Raw genomic sequence first — 18,063 nt, 5'->3', positions numbered from 1 at the left:
GCCGCCCGCCGATTTGTAGTGCACGAGTCGAAGCCAATCCAAAAAAAGATAACTGCCGTCTTTACTTCAATGCCTGCCGCTACAATTTCAAAAGAGAAGCGTAGTTTCATTCATCTCCGGTTCAAAACGACAAAAGTGGCGCTGCTGTTTTTTGATGTCGCATTGCATACTAGCACTGATCTCCACTAGGGGAGCTGGATGCCGCATCGGACGCCCGAAAGTGAAGCCACCGGAAGTAAGCGGCCTTGTCCCGGAAGTCAGCCTTTGGCAGTGCATGAAATCGGACCTCAGCACGGTTTTTCAGTTCCAGTTTTGTTTTCCCACTTAGCATTTCGTTTTTTCGCCCTTCTCGTCTTTTTCCATGACAATGCCCACCATTTGCGCCGCCAACCGAGCGAGGAGACCAGCGAAGTCTTCGGGAAGGACGTTTCAAAAATAAGGGCCCATTGCATTTCAATGGGGCGACACTAGCAGACGACAGGACGTTGCTACACACAGCAAGTATGGAGCCTCGTCTACTCGGCTCGGTGTCGTCTCGTTTGCCTAGCTTCGCCAACTCTGCTCTTTACTGCGATGCTTGTTCCCACGCTCAAGCCCAAGTTATGCTATCAATGGGGGATAAATATAAGAAAGAATAGGTTGAAACATTCCCCAGGCAGCTTACTTTGCAGCGACCATTTTACCGAATTATATTTAGACCGAAGCGGAGCGAGGGCTAGGTTACTATCTTGTGAGGTGTCGACGGTGTTCGGTTGGTTCATATTAGCGCCTCCAAAAGGTATGGTACTGCTTTTTCGACGGAGCGTGTCATGTACTGTTTCGTGTTGTTGCAAGTTAAGCCTGAATGGTCTTTAATTCGTGGTGCTTGGTGCAGTTGACTTCTAACAGCGCTTCTCACGCGCACTGCACCATTCGCCTTTCTTGTCAGTCGTTCCTCTCGCGCTGTGCCTTTTCTTTACTGCACGAAAATTCGGTTTTAAGGTCATCGTCATTCCACTACTTCTCCTTTACGCTCGGAATACAAGAACCAGGCAAGAACATAGTGTTTAATGCACGTACCCCTTTGCCGAGGCAGGGTGAGACCTGTATGCCTGTTTTCTTCGCTTTCGCAGAAATTACAGGGTTCTGCACACAATGCTCACATTTCTCGCGTTCAGCTTGCTTGTTCCTTTCATAAAACAGCAGACATCACACGAAAACAACGCAAAAAACTGAGAACGAACGGGCGAAAGACACGACTTTTTCCATTGAAATACACAGCAGACACCCGACTTCCGGGACAAGCGGTCCAACTTCCGGTGGCTTCACTCGCGCTCGTCTCGGAAAGCGGGAATGCGGCATCCAGCCACCTAGTGGAGATCAGTGCATACTAGCGCCATTGCTGAAGAAACGAAAGCAACGATAAAGCATCGAAACCAGCTTTTTGTTTCATATCATCGGAACTATCGCTCGACATTCGGTTCAGCAGCGTTGGACACCGGTAAGTTTTTTTTGTTTGTTTGTTTTGTACGCAACCCCCATCTTAGGTTGCCAGATCACCCGAATATAGGTCGCAGTTTCGAAAATTTGCACGAGAAGTTGAATCATGTGACACTGTCCGTAATACTCTGCGGCAATTTTTACGCAGCCTCCGATTATTTCTGACATGGGGTGCCGACTACTTAAGGGAAATAAATAGCGCACAAAAGAAGACGGGACAAGCGAGGAGACACATACAAGCGCTAAAGCCGACTACTACTACTACGCCAACGGCTTTTCGCCTGAACGAGTTGCATACGCTGTCGCTAAAAGACCCTACCTGGCCTACAACCCTACCATATTACTAGGCTAGCCCTACCCAAGGAGGTAGCCCTACCTCCTTGGCCCTACCGCATTTACTGTCCGAACCTCGGGAACGGGTCATGTGCTACTTCTCGCGATATTATCGCTTCTCTTGCTAACTTTAATCTTGGTTCAAAACATTTTTTTATCGGGTTGACCATCACTACACATCTTCAGTAAGGCCGCCGCGGTGGCTCAGTGGCTATGGTGCTCGGCTGCTGACCCAAAAGACGCGGGTTCGATCCCGGCCGCGGTGGCTAGAATTCCTTTGGAGGAGAAATTCTAGAGGCCCGTGTACTGTGCGATGTCAGTTCACGTTAAAGAACCCCAGGTGGTCGAAATTTCCGGAGCCCTCCACTACGGCGTCTCTCAACCTTAGTCGCTTTGGGACAATAAACCCTACAAAACAAAACCAAACATCTTGAGTAAAACAGACATAGACCGTTCGACGAGAAAACAAGACGAATATTATGAATAAAAGAATTCCTCACAGATCGTTCACAGTCGGTTATTATTCACAACTACTCCTCTAACCGTCTACCGGTAGCATCGGGCGTTCCTCAGGGAACTGTCCTTGGCCCCCTCCTATTCCTAATTTATATTAAGGACCTGCCACAAAATTTATCATGTCTTGTCCGGCTGTTCGCCGACGATTGCGTTATTTATGCCCCAGTACTAATGCCGCTGATCAAGAATCCCTCCAAGACAATCTTAACCTTCCTCTTAATGGTTTGCCGTACCATTAAACATGAACCAACCAGCCCGACTCAGCCCTCTCCTTGAATCTTAGCCTCATTCAATCATCATGGTGCAATCACTGGTTGATAAAACTTAATCCCAACAAGTGCAAGTTCGTGTCTTTTCATCGCCCTCGCAACCCGCATTTATTTACTTATAAGATAAAGCGACTGACATGAAGTTCTTCCGCATTCGTAAGATAATCGTACGCGTGCAAGTGTGAGCGCTTCAAGACTCTCAGTACGAATCGGCGTGGAGTATAGCTGGCTCGCATTAAGCGCGACGATTTGAACCACGACAACACCCCATTTACCTATGTACACAACCATTTACACAACCTTGTTTTGCTTATCATTCCTAGCTAAATTGTACAAACGCGATAGCTTGCGAGGTGCAGAAAAATACGCCAAATTTACCGGCGACCCTCTTCAGGCCGTGCGAGACCCTGTGAACATAGGGCATGACTTCATACTTCCGCCTCTCCTGTGCATCCGCCCCCCCCCCCCATTGTTTTGAGTTTGGCCGGAAGGACTTCAACGGGGACTCAGCGACAGCCTGAAGAAGGGCCAGCGGAAAACCAGCAGACCGAAGGCGATCAACCTGAGCATCAAAGCTAACCTTAACCTTATGTGGACAGGACTTGGCTAACAAAGCCCTGAGGCAAGTTGACTCAATACCCCTGGTGACTAGCTTCGAATGGCACGAGTTAAAGGGCGGGAGTGCCTATTTCGACTTAGGCATGTACGCCCAGCAGAGGTGGTCAGGATCGTTAAAAAATAATTTTAAATCTAAGAAGGAAGTTCAACGGTGAAATTAAAAGTGACAAAATCTGACTTAAAAGATGCTAAAAACTCCATCGCCACCTGTGTCAGTCGTCGCTGCGGTCAATATTTAAAAGGATTAAAAAGTCGTCGACGTATCAGAACACCCGAACGATACGGTCGTCAGTTAGCACCCGCGATAGTGAGCGGTCAATCTCAGCTAAAAGGATCTCAGATAAAACAGGAGCTACACACGACCCGATACAAATGCTGCGTTTCTGCAAGTAAAATTTATTCAGCAGTGTTCTCGAAAAAAAGCGACATTTCAAGTCTGATGAAGCGTTTATTTTCACGACAATAACATTTCCGTGCCAAACACACTGCGTAGCTATAGCGTAGCTAGACGACCATGGCGGCCATGTTGGCGGCGGCAGGCAGAGGACCGGAAGAGCGGGCTTTCTGCGCTACTTCAGCCACCGCTTCCGGTCTCACCGGACGCCGCGCGTCAAAATCTAGCCGGTCCTGATTGGCGGCGGCGGGCGTTTTTCTCGACGCCGGGCGTCAAATCTGCGCCGTCAGGCGAAAATCGACGACTCGCCGCGGTAAAAACGCTCCATGTATTCCGGCCTTTCCAAATGGCGCTGGAGGTAATGACTGACCACAGCTTGCCAGGATCCAGTTTCTGTAACAATCGCTCTAAAAGGGCACTCCATCTCGTGGCTCTTGGCACTGAAGAACACAGTGAGCACTAGGACCTTGTTTTTCACCACTTCACTTTTTAGCCAGTCGAGTTTCAGATCCCTTAACACTGCAACCGCCTTTGCCTTCGCTTTAGACGGCTTCAGATCTGTTCTCTTAAAGTTCTTCAAGAAAGCTGACATGGCTTTACCGCTAAAAAGTTTTCCGCTTGCCCTTCTTCAGGCTGTCGCTGTGTCCCTGTTGAAGTCCTTCCGCCCAAACTCCAAACCTCGGGGGCGGATGCACAGGAGAGGCGGAAGTATGAAGTCATGCCCTATGTTCACAGGGTCTCGCACGGCATGAAGAGGGTCGCTGGTAAATTCAGCGTAGAGGTCCTTTTTTCAGCACCTTGCAAGCTGTGGCGTTTGTGCAGTTTAGCGAGGAAAGATAAGCAAAAGAAGGTTGTGTGTGGCATTAACCACAGGAATAAGTTAGTGCACTGTACATCGAATAAGTCGTGCACTGTCTTCCTAACGTCTTCCTGAAGCGATATGCTGAATCTGTTGCCAAGTTTCTAGTTATTATATTTCGTATTTCATTACTTCATGGACGCCTACCGAGCGACTGGAAGATAGCCAGGGTTGTGCCAATACACAAGAAAGGTGACCGTGCATTATTACAAAATTACCGTCCAATATCACTTACATCATCATGTTGTAAACTAATCGAACATATTATTGCCAACCAGATTAATGAATTTTTAGATGCGCACGCAGTCCTCTCTAATTTCCAGCACGGGTTCAGAAAAGGATACTCAACAATTACACAACTAGTGACAGTTATACATTCACTCGCTTCATGTCTCGATAACAACGGCCAGATTGATGCAATATTTCTTGACTTCAGCAAAGCTTTCGATAGAGTTCCCCATGACAAACTGATATTAAAACTCAGACGCATTGGCCTCCCGGAAATTTTGATCACATGGATATCAAATTATTTAACCAATCGCTACCAATTTGTCGCAGTTAATGAGCAACAATCAGGTTGCCTTCCAGTCGGCTCTGGCGTGCCTCAAGGAAGTGTGCTGGGGCCATTATTATTTTTATTGTATATTAATGACATTACCACTGAACTTGATCCGAATGTGCAAATCAGGTTGTTTGCGGATGATTGTGTGCTCTTTCATGAAATAACTTCAATTGACGACCAAATCCATCTTAACTCCTCTCTTGCTAAGATTTTTGAATGGTGTGAAACGTGGGACATGCAACTTAACACTGATAAGACCGTCTTTCTTCGCTTCTCTCGCAAAAAAGCTCCTCTTTCTTCTGCTCTTCTGCACTCCGCAAACTATACTTCTTAAGACATAAGCTTAAAACCTCTCCCCCTAGCGTAAAATTACTTGCTTACAATTCACTGATTAGACCGAAACTCGAATACGCATGTGTTGTCTGGGACCCGTTTACTAAACACAATATCACCCGCCTAGAAAAGGTACAGAGAAAAGCTGTAAGGTTTATTTACTCTAAATTTTCCCCGTATGACTCACCCTCTGAAATAATGCAGGTTAATGGTATTCAATGTCTTGCACAACGAAGAAAAAATTTACGTTTGGAATTTCTTTACTTGCTTTGGAAACAATAGCTATTAACCCTGCCCCATATCTGTCGCTTTCAACGTCGAGGTATACACGCCACCATCATCCTAATTCTCTGACGCCGTATTTTGCACGAACAGATTTATTCAAGTTTTCATTTTTTCCTCGCACAGTAACGGACTGGAATGATTCTTTATTGCCTTTCGCCACACTTTGATGTTTACTAACTTTGTTATTATTGTTTTGTTTGTCATTTTACCCACCCTGCTTGGACCTGTATAAGGTTTGCAGTATTCAATAAAGAAAGAAAGAAAGAATGTAATCCATCCGATTCCGCTGAGCTGTGGTAAGGTGTACGTCGGGAAAACTGGCCGCTGCATCAACATTAGATTATTACATGCCAGTTCCTTAGCTGATTCAAGGGGGCAGCATCTGCCTAAGCATTGTAACACTTGCAAGCACGATGACAAAGATTGTTATCCGCTTTTCGACAGAACTAAGGTCATCGGACGCGCGAGGGATAAGAAAGAACGGGAAATTATCGAAGCCTTGGAAACCTCGAGATTAGGGCCTGACAAATATGTTAGCGATGCTTCCGTTCACCTGTACCGCAATGAGTTGGAGTTTCTGGGTTTCACGAGATGATTGTGGCTTTTGTCTTTGTGGTTGGTGCGCATGCGCTGTGTTACTGAAAGAAGGAGGCGTTGGTGCAATAAACCAGTTGTTAGTCTGTGTTGTCCCGTGTGGTTCTTCTTCTCTCTTGTCCCGTCCTTTCTGCGCAGTTATTCTTTGTTCTCATAATGTGGTACTTAGCCCCTCACCGCACTTTTCTACAAGCCGGCTTGGCAGTCGCCAGGTCACAGTTGTACGAGCAACACGTGCGTCTCCCTCGCTGTGTGGGTCTGCTCTGCCCGAGCAACCCGAGCATGACCGTTGTAACGGTTACAACGCCGCTCTCTTTTAAAGGGAGTGCGTTTGAGGACCAAAGGGAGTGCGTGAGGACTGCTTACTCCCCTTTTACTCCCTTCCCGTTTAGTGTGCGAATCAAGACCTACTGAACTACAGACATGCACACTTGGCCCTTCTCCAGCGCGCATGTTCTAGTTCATGCCTTTTGCCGCTAGGGTAGAAACGTTACGGGCGGCGTGGCGCTAATATATACCTGTTGAGAAAATGGCCTCCTCCATCATTTTATTTCAAACAACGCAGTTTTGTCGTTTGTCCACGTAGTCATTATCATCCATTTATCTATGCTAGGCACGGTGGTGATGACCAAAAGAAAGCGGATAAAAAGGAAGACGTTTTTTATACTCTTCCAGAGCGAAAAAAGTCGTTATTATGGATATCTTTAATGCTGATGTTGAGATAGCAGAGGAAGATGAAACAAATGTATTAAATATCTTGCTCAAATTGGCAAACGATGATGATGATGATAGCAGACGAACAGCTCAACCGAGCGCCCTCAACGGCCAATAAGCTAACGAAAGTTGGCGCACGCAGCTCCATAGGACCCCGCCATATGTGCAGGTCTGTAGTTAAGTGGGTCTTGGTGCGAATATGTTTCCTCTCGTCTGAGCGTACAACTTTTCTGGTTTGGCGGCCCAGTGTTGCAGCGCTTTCCTACCTCTTTCAAGGAATGCGGGTAGACAAACGTCGAGTCCGAAACTGCCGACACAAAAAGATGCAGTGGTGCATTTCTAACCACAGTAGTTTCGAAACTAGGCCTAATTGTGTACTTTCTGCTGCAAAATTACTGGCCACCAATAATGCATTACATTATGAAATTACTGCACCAATATGTATTTATACATTACAAATTAATATAATAATTATTTAAATTACTGTAATTTATTTAATGCCATGTCTGCTTTACAAAAATGAGCGCTTGTCGTCAGCTTGTAGCTCTTGCTGTAAAAAGGGACCTGAAAAACAACATTTGAAAATTTTCGCTGAAAAAAACCGATCTGTACTTGAATTTCAACTAAAAAAATATTGCCCGATTTTTACTCCCCGAATTCTAGAAAAAATAAAACCTGAAAACGAAGGACCTAGGTAATACGTTAACGTCACCATAGAGCCCTTCCTACATGGTTAACCACTCTAGGGAATAGATCACTGGCGAGCACACAGGGAGGGAAGAGCGGGGAGTGACCCTCATAATTAATAGGCATGAAAGAGGGAAGGGGCTCATATTTTGTGCCATATTCTTCCCAGCTAACCAGAAGACACGAGCTGGCGCTACCATGAACTTTGACCCCCGTGCATGCGCAGCAATAGCGATAATATTCATTTTCCTCAAAATCACCAGCCTGACTACACACACTGCAGTGCAAAGGCCTGTCTCTTATCTCTACAGTTAACACTGTCATTTGCCAGCTGCGGTCACCCTTATCCGGCAAACTTCTTAATCCCATTCAACCAACTCTCTGCCGCCAGCCCTGCTATGCTTGCCTTCTGTTGGAGCCCAGTCCGTTACCCTTTAACGAGCATCGAAAAACGTACAACGTATAATCACAAGCTTTAATAATAACGTGCTTGTTACGCATCTTAACCTCTGTACCTCTTTCTCGGAATTTGAAAACCAGCAAGTTGGGACGCGCTACAAGCGACGTCAAAATCGTCTTCAGAGCAATCATCATCATTAAAAACAGGTTGCGCGAGAAACGACGAAGAGGTCCGGACCGAGCGCGAGGAGAACGTGCAGTTCTCAGAAAACGCCCCCAGAGCAAGAAGCCTAGAAGCACAGCCTAGAAGCCCAGAGCCAAGAAGCACAGCACCATCTGAATCTCCACCATGGGTGAGCCCTTCAAATTCAATATCCAACGTTATGCGCCTAGCTTTAAAGCAGCAGCGCCGTGCGTTCAGCACCAAGAGCAGCGCCTACGACGGACCGGCAGGAATAGGCCAGTGTCGCGAGGCCTACGCGCGGCGAACCGGCCCACTCGCAGGCTCGACCACATGCGCGCCTTCGTCGCTTTGCCTAAACACCCTAAACGCCTTCTCTCAATATCGGCGTATCAAGCAGCCGCGGCAACTCGGTGATTATGGTGCTCGGTTCCCAGGTGACTTGACTGTTTGGGGTTAGGCCTATGGGTGCGGTATTTGGCTACCCTCGTAGAGAACGCGGCACAGAGACCGGGGGAGAGGGTATGGGGCTAGGGTTTGGCTGGGTAGGGATGGATGTCTGACGACGAGCCACAGGGCGAACCAAACACCGCGCACGCAGAGTTCGGCTCAGAGGTAATCCAATATGGAGTTAATATTAATCCAAGGTTGCGCAGCGGCGTCAAATAATGGCTTCTTGAAGAAGAGGACTGTTGTATCGGCGTGGAAGGCCACACCGGAGCACGTTAGGGCACGCCGGGACGGCGGCCTGAAGAAAGAGACACGGACGCAGGATACATTCGAGATGGAGAACGGCTCGCCAAATCGTGCAAGTTTGGCACCGCGACCGACATAATGGTTCAAGATAATGGTTCAACACTTCAAGATGGCGGGCAATGGACCGGCGTCCCCCTCCCCTACGCCCCTCCCCCTCCCCCTCTCGACCGGGTATCGTTGGCGGACGCCGAGAGCGAGGTCAGCCTCTTCGTCAGGAACGGAAGCAACCGGACGCCTACGCGCCGTCGGCTCGACCCGGCTGCTGTTTTCGCTGTGACTCGCCGGTTCACCGGGCTCTCTCAACCTCGGTTAGCGTCTGCGTCCGTTTCTCTCTTCAGGCCGCTGTCCCGCCGTGCCCTAACGAGCTCCGGCGTGGCGTTCCACGTCGATACCAGGACCAGTGAGTCGGCACTGGTGCGGGCGCGCGCGCACACACACACACACACACACACACACACACACACACACACACACACACACACACACACACACACACACACACACACACACACACACACACACACACACACACACACACACACACACACACACACACACACACACACACACACACACACACACCCCTGCCGCGGTGGCTCAGTTGTTACGCGGGTTCGATCCGGGCCGCGGCGGCCGAATTTCGATGAAGGTGAAATTCTAGAGGCCGTGCATTGTGGCCGAAATTTCCGGAGCCCTTCACTACGGCGTCTCTCGTAGCCTGAGTTGCTTTGGAACGTTAAACCCCAATAAACCAACACACACACACACACACACACACACACACACACACACACACACACACACACACACACACACACACACACACACACACACACACACACACACACACACACACACACACACACACACACACACACCCCTGCCGCGGTGGCTCAGTTGTTACGCGGGTTCGATCCGGGCCGCGGCGGCCGAATTTCGATGAAGGTGAAATTCTAGAGGCCGTGCATTGTGGCCGAAATTTCCGGAGCCCTTCACTACGGCGTCTCTCGTAGCCTGAGTTGCCTTGGAACGTTAAACCCCAATAAACCAACACACACACACACACACACACACACACACACACACACACACACACACACACACACACACACACACACGCGCGCGCACACGCGCACGCACGCACGCACACAGCTGCGGAGCTCCGGGGAAGGGGAATGGGGGATGAGAGGAAAGCTCCGCTGATGCAGACATGCGGGGGATGATCTTGGCACTGAAGAGTAATCCTCTGGCGACTAGGGTGCTTAGAGGATGAATTAGACCAACACGAGAGTGGCGCGCCATCGTAGGAACGGCCATCGTAGGAACGGAAAAATGAAACAAAACCGAATGAGCTATTTCAGTGTTTACTGACAAAACGCGGGAAGTATATGGGTTACCTTGTATAAGGCTTGCAATGGACCGCTCCCAACTTTCTTTCTAGCAAGGGAACGAGTGAACTATTGTAGCATGCATCGTAATATGTGGTCCGCCTCAAAATATCCGTCATCTTCCTTGCAAAAGGCGGGCACAGCACTTTCAGGTCACTGTTCTGGTCTATGAAGGCGTTTCTTCTGTAATCTTGTAGCTCTTATGTCCGCAGTTTTGTCGGAAGAACTTTGTGTACGTCTGCCGAAATTACCCATTCTAACCGGAAGCATTAATTTAATGCTTTAAAAAAGTTTCACAAATTGTATCTGTGCTGAAGTTCATCAACCGAAACTCTTTTCCGTTGCATGCGATCAAGTTTCGGCAAAATTCGCTTACCTCTAAAGTTTGTTATTACCGCCCTTTTGAATTTCAAGTATTTCGCTGTACGTCGGCTCATCAAAGTATACCGCAGAGTGCACATTTCAGTTAGCAAACTTTCATTTTAGCTTCCTTAACGTCCCCCAAAGTTCTTTCGAGTGGTATTTCACTTTACCAAGTTTATAAAATCTCCCATGCTACGCTGTTAGGAATTTGTATAAAAAGAGTGCGAAAGAGCGATTTTTAGCATATATAAATGGCGGGAAACCTCTCGCAGCAAAAAAGATGGCTGAGCCTATTAATGCTAATGAATGCAGAAGATCGGAAACACCAGTATAATCATTGCATTACCCAGGCCCTGGACCCCACTCCCCTTTCTTGTCTTGCCACTTAGCCCGTTGTGTCGTAAGACGGTGCGGGCAGGGCACTTTTTTCTTATTTATTTTTAAGCCCACACTAATATCTGTCTTGCCACTTCACTTTTTTCTTTTCTCTTCCCCAGGTGAGCAATCAATGATGTCCGGGTTTGAAGAGTCGGGTAAGTGACGGGAACCTACATTTGCCGCACTCACGTCGAACAAACCGTGTTCTTGCCAGCTCAGCAAATCGAAGTTCCGCAAAGACATGTCAACACACCAGACCCGTTGATTCTTCTAAACCATACCCTGCAAACCCTCACAGCGGTTCGATCCAAACACTATAGCAACAACAATCTACGTACGCAAGGCCGTGTACCGTGCTACCGCCACCGGAGTACCGGCAGCCCATGCCGTTTGTGTCCAAGCGCAAATCGCCTTGAAGGCGCCAGATGACGCCAGGTACCCGGCAGCTGCGCTCGCGCCTGCTGCATCGGGACCAATCAGCGCGTGCGGACTGGCGGTGGGCGGGCTACCGGTACTCCCGTGTCTACTGTCGCGCAGCGCCCGTTACTTGAAGCAGTAAGCTCTACAGACTGCGGCCCTAACATCTCAAGAAGCCTTACTGCGCCTCCGCACAGAGCGCTTCTGCGTCTCCAATTCGGTATCGGGCCACATCAGCCTTACGCGAAACAAGCCACAGGGGTCTCTCAATCCCCCCTCTTCCCGAAACACACTAATTAAAATGGGCATGACACCTATATCCTGCCAAGTCTCCAAAATACCCCGCTTCGAGCACACCTTGTGCGCAGATATGGCCTTACCCTCCGGTACAGTCAAGCAGCGGGTGGCATACTAGACAAAATACCTGTCCTGCACACACACACTATACGAATACCTCGAAGTAGTATGCCTAGCACCATGAACAGACAAATAAAAGTTCCTCTTCCGCATCAAACGCACCAAGTACCGGTGAGAGCGCAACCACGTAATGCACCTCCAGGGTACCTGGCACGGTACGTGGCACTTATCTTGCTGTGATCCTCTCCGTGTGTACGGCGGCCCTGTTTGCGTTGAATTCATGTGAAAAAAAATCTGCCTCTCCCGTAACCGAGAGTAGAGTAAGCATGAAATGTTTACGGGCCTAATGTCATCTCGGTGGACACCCGAACCGCACCGTAAAGGAAGGGAGGAACGCCACCACCCGTTTTGAACGCAGCGCTTCTCCCCCGGGCCCCTGTGCGCCTGCGCGGCTTTGCTTCGATGCGCGAAGCCCCTAAGAGATCACATATGACAACGAAGTGTATCGTGGCATTTATGTGCTTTTTGCACGCTTTATTAGAAATCGGAAATTATAATTCCGTGCATTATCAAACGCACAGCTCGACTGATATCTTGATAAACATTGAGAAGGCACTGGCAGCAGTTATTTTTTGTGACTCGTTTGGAGCCCAACCGGCGCTTGCATGCCGGTCGCGTAGGAGGGCTTAGAGTCTCGTTAAATCTCGTTAAGTCTCGTACGGTGCCCGGATGGTCTCGTTTCAGAGCCCGGACGACTGGAATTTAGTGGATTTCAGTGCCCGGATGATGGCTCTCGGTCTTGGCGTGACGTCACCACACTGCCGACAACGGGAGCTAAAAGCATTTCTTGCTTAATAAATACCGAAAGGAAACGAGTGGGAACAGAATCGTTACGTTATCGCACATCTGGGGACTACACTCTCATGTTCTGCTGCTTCATTCTTTCTCCTTTCTTCAGCTATGTCTGTTGACATGTCGCGTAAGTAAAGCGGATACCCGCACTCACCTCACCGACTGTGTATCGTGTCATAATGTGCGACACACGACCGCAACCGTGTATACCCTGCTGAGCAGAATAAATAGTTGCAAAATCCCGGAAATTGAGCGAAGCAAGTCGGTCGTGCAGTGCGTCGGTACAGTCTGGAGAGAATGAAACGCGTACAAGAATATGCCGCACTTTTCAACTTTGCAACGCGATAGTCTTCTGCGATCGCTTTACGAATGTAAACGCCATAGCGTTAAAGGCCCTGTCATCCAGAAAATACGGTATCGCTGTTGTCGGCGTTGTGAGCCACAAATCACGAGCAAGACTGTGGCAGGTAGTGCCCAGACAGCAGCCTAGGTGGCAGGTGGCCACCTATGTCCCGTGACCTTGCAGCTTAATCACAACCTGGCAACCGGATAGGGAGAAAACTGCCCACCATGGCAGGTAGCAATTAAAATAATGATTAGTCGCTCAGGAATAGCAACCTGGGTCGCACAAGGCTCACCGCTGGGAGTACCTGCCTTTGCAGGGCAGTGGCGCATCGCTTAACCGCTGCACCACTGCGTCAGGAGGGGTGTGAGGACTCCCAGGGATCTATGAGTGTAAAGTAGGGAATGACGCTTTGCATATACGGGAATTAATTGCGCTATCGCGTTAAGGCGGAACTTAATTGGCCCCTCCAATTTTTCTTACTGAATTTGCCTGTTATTTTTGTTCGCATTTCCGCGTATAGGAGTCATTGTCCAAGTGCTAGAAGTTTGTTTTTTATTCGAAATATTCAGTGCCCGGTGAGGACATGCAGGGCTAAATTTTAGATTAGAACCCGGTCTGGAAAGACCACTCCTGTCTCCGGCGGGGCGGACGTCGGTGGTGTAGGTGTGCTTAGGTTGGTGTGTCCTTGTGCACTTCTGTCACGAGCGCATCTGGTCGAGTCGCCGGTAGAGGCCGTAAAGGCACGAGCCATCACCGCTTGAGCCCACATCAGGCCTCGCAGAATTTAAACGCGGAATAACTTGTAGCGGTATACCTACCCTCGTTTTCTTGGCATGGCTTCTGCCATATTCGCACCGCGCGGATACCGCAACAGCGCATTCCGTGGCGGTTGATAACGACGCTGACGTCATAGCTATAAGAACAGACCGACCTCTCTGGGCGCGGACTTGATGTTGATCATGGAGGAAGGAAAGAACTCGGGGAGAGGCTGTTACGTCACATTCTTTGAAGCCGTCTCCCCCTTGCGCCCTCACCCCTACTTGACCCTCGTCTCACCGCCCTTGCGCATGCGCAGCAGACAATGCAGCAGACGGCGCCGCTGCAGCTGGCGTTACCATTGGCTGCGCCGTCGGACAGAGACTCCCAGGAGTCATTGCGAAAACACGTGACTTCCGGCACACTTTTTGGCGTGCAGCGCGGATAGCGAGGGCCTCTCCATGAGTTTTCTCTACTCCATGATGCTGATCGAAACTGTCCATGAGGGAACATTGACGGCATGACCACTGCCATTTAAAACGGAGGGTTGTCTTGTACTGAGTTTCACATGTTACAAAATGCTTTCCTATGGTCCTGTATTCTTCACTCTACGTTGAAGACTAAGTCAGAAGAACAGACGCAGGTCCATCATGGGTAATAAGACGAAATTTCTTGTCGTCAGTTCAATTATCGGCTTATGATCCGTGGGTGCTTTTTTGTCGTAAAAAGGTTTTGCAGCTGTGACAAATTCGTGATCATTTTTTTTCCTCTTTCATGCGCAGAAGGGTAAGTACTACTGCGTTTTCTTTTTATGGCTGATAGAAATGCCGCTGGAATGACCGAAAGGCCGAGTTGAAAAGAACACGACTACCGCTAGAATTTTGGAATGATTTCAAGCCCATAAAAGGCACCACGCTCTCTTTCGTCTACTTGGAATTAGTATTGATCTCTCCCGTCGGTTTTATGTCGAACGCTCTGACGTAAATGCGTTTTTGAATGAAACCCTTGCAACAGTTTCAGCAGCATGCAGGGTTTCTCCGCTGTTAAAAAAAAATGAGCACATTTTTTTGTTGCGTTTGAGGGCACTGTGGTTGATTTTCCAGAGCAGTCATTCGTATTATTAGACTTACTCTGAAGGCAGGGCTTAATCACAGTTTCTAAACTCTTTGGAAAGTATAAAAATTCACAATGTTTTATTTCCTTATATTTTTCTTATTCTGCTCTGATTTCGAAAATATACTGTTTGATAGGTTTCGAATTGCTCTGATTCCGAAAATGTACTGTTTGTTAGGTTTCGAATTGCTATTAGCAGAAACACAAAACAAAAAACCTTTTTTGCGAAGATTTTTCTCAGTTGATGTGACAGGTATGAGATCTCAGGTTCTTATATGCGCAGTACTTACGCTCCCAAACATATTGCCACGAAGGCGAAGCTGGCAGTGGCCCGGGACGGAGCGCTCGCGGTAGGCCAGTAGCCATTAAATCATCTCTTTGCCATCGGTCATCACGCCTCGTTCTTCGGCTGGTAGCCACGTAACTTTTGGTGGAGTTTCCGGGTGTCAGACCTCTCATCCTCCTAATGATCCTCCTTCGGAGCCCGGTGTGTAGTTTCTTCTGTAGGCTGTGGGTTTCTGATCCGCATCGCCCGGCTGCGTCCCAGGCCTACCCGACCCGACCCGATCTCGTCGTCCCCCGGCCCGATCACTTGACACGTCGAGCTACCGACGATGCATTGACCCGACCTTCCCTTAATTCATCTATTTAAATTTAAATAATATTTAAAACTTAAATGATCTATTTGGTATGTTCGGTGGTTGCCGTGTAAGCATAGTTATATGGGAACTAACGTCCATTGCACGCTAAACGATGGTACCACTACCTCACTACTAAACTGCAGTAATGAAACAGGCATGTCTTGCGTTGCTTCATACCGCTATCTGAGCGAACCTACACGCGACTCAGCAAGGACACTTGAATCGTCAGACCTCCACTTCCTTCTCTGGCACTTTATACCACGCTCAGCCTCGATCCTCATTCGAGCCTTAACAGTCCCTTTCTAGGCTATTCCTTAGCTGTTCCTTGGATGAACTCCAAAGCTGCCTGGAGCACCGTCATCCCAATTATTTAATTCCCAGAACAGGGGAGACTTCATTGCATGACTCGGTTAAACGCAACGATAATCCAACAGTGCAACAGAGGAACTTGACTGTGCCGCCAACGGCAGTCGTCTGTCTTTAGTCAAACTATTCAAGCTCAAGTCCTGTCCCAATGCACATTTCAGCTCCCATGGACATCCTGCATGCGTTCAGGACGTCCGTAGGATGTGCAAACGCTTCAATGCCCATTGGGGTAACAATTCTCCATAATAAGCAAAAGTAAACTAAACGACATCTTGCGTTAATTCGACGTCTTTCTCTGTGGAAGGTTCCATTTTTGCAGTCTGCATTTTCGGCGCACAGACAGTATTAAGTTTGGCTTCCTTGACACTCATTAACAAGCTAGTTATGCAGGCAGCAGTCTATTCTCAAACTTGACGATTGAAACATGGCTTCCAGCTTGAAAGAACCGTGAAAGTAAAAAAAAAGTGTGGTTTACTCCTTTGCAGCTGCTTTTTGACTGCGAGCAGCCGTCGCTTCACCACTGCTTCGCACGCCATTAGTTGCAATTTCCGCCATTGGCGGCGCTGTTCAAGCGCCTATAGGAAACACTGACTCACAGTCTGTACTTGCCGTTTCTGAGTGCAATGCAGAAAAATGAAACTGCACGTTCGTATCGACGAGTGTGTGATAAAGGAGGCCGCCACAGAGACCCGAGATCCTTGGCCTATTTTTAGCGAGTGGTAACGAACGTACGAAGAGACTATACTCTGTTTCATACATAGCAGGCAACGCTGCGGAGGTTGCTGAAGTAGTGCGTCCGCGAAACTATATTACTCCGCCACGTATCATTCGTTCTTCTCGAAATTCCGGTCATTGTTTGGACGAATACAAAGAGCGGTATAAAACAATGTAGTAGCATTGGAAATGATGGTCGAAGCTGTGCGGCGCTCAGTGTTGGGCTCTCTGGCCATAATTACCAAGGAGTGTGAACTACATTTTGGGCGCGGATTTAGTAGAAGCGATTCGCCCTACCAACCGCGTATCACACCGCCACGTGTACTTTTTGCAAGTGGTAATTGTTGCAAGTGTTGCAAGGTAATTGTTGCAAGTTGTTGCAAGTGGTAAAAAGAAGTCCAGGAGGTGCCAGTCACGACACTTAAGATTTGTCTCTACGAGTTCGCTTCGCTTATTTCTACGGCGCACTACTTCTTGCGTGCAGACTTCGCCTGCGCGAACAGGCGCGCTAGCTTTGGCAGCGTTGCCTGCTGTGTATGAAACGGAGTATAGGAGGATTTTCGGTGAAGAGCGAAATATTAGCTTCATTGTGAAGAGAATGAAATTCCATCGACGGATTATAAAGACTCTTTAGGGATTATATCCATGATTGCAGCTATAAATGACGCGAAGCAAAGTAGATGAACTGTTAACTGTTTTAGCTGTACAACAGCATCATGGCGTCTTCAAACGCCATCGATTAAGAGTGAATCGAAAACACGGAAGCAACCTGACTGTTTGGACGGCAAAGAGTTGAGCAACTAATGAAGCATTCTTTCCTGTGCATATGAAGAATAAGTGCAAGGCTGACTGAAAAAAGCCCCCCCCCACATCGTGTTAGCTATAATGCGTTTCAAGCTGCCGCTGCCTAACCTGCACTGTAAAGTGCAGGTTTGAGCGTCGCACACTATAAAGTGTCGCACCAAAGTTTAGGGGCCCCGCTCGTTACTTCTCATTCGTTTTCTCGTCTCCAGGACCACGGCCGGATCTGATGACAACAAAGGAATTCAAGCGTCCATGTTACTGATCTGTCTTGTATTGTCGGCGCTGCTCACCGGAACGATCTACTTCGCCGTTTTCTCGGGGCCAATTGAAGGTAAGTGCAGCAGCACTTAAAAGGGCGATGGAAGAGGTTTTAGAATTCGATGAGTTTAAAAGTGCCGAATGTGTGAAACGTGCAGGCATAGCAAACGAAATTGTTTTGCACCATCATTTGAAATGGTGGCCTAATCTCCGAATAAAGCGGCGTCGGCGTTCAGGCTTCTCTTCAGCGCACAGAGACAGGCAGAGGCCCCCGTAATGAGGTCATGTACGATGTTGAACTTAGAAAAGCGCAATAAAAAGACAGGGACAA

At 48.3% G+C, this 18,063-nt stretch overlaps 1 long non-coding RNA gene across 1 annotated transcript; it reads left to right on the top strand.

Annotated features, from left to right (window-relative positions):
- The first annotated feature begins 8,149 nt into the window (after positions 1–8,149).
- Positions 8,150–17,834, top strand: LOC149366547 (uncharacterized). Its single transcript, XR_016285925.1, has 3 exons — positions 8,150–8,395; positions 11,228–11,263; positions 17,684–17,834. It is a non-coding gene; the product is annotated as an uncharacterized LOC149366547 (long non-coding RNA).
- The last annotated feature ends 229 nt before the right edge of the window (positions 17,835–18,063 follow it).

The sequence above is a fragment of the Amblyomma mixtum genome, chromosome 1 (genome assembly GCF_055824585.1).
Source record: "Amblyomma mixtum isolate Tamu chromosome 1, ASM5582458v1, whole genome shotgun sequence".
NCBI lineage: Eukaryota > Metazoa > Arthropoda > Arachnida > Ixodida > Ixodidae > Amblyomma > Amblyomma mixtum.
Note: the sequence above shows the minus strand (reverse complement) of the source record. Positions and strands in the feature narration are given on the sequence as shown.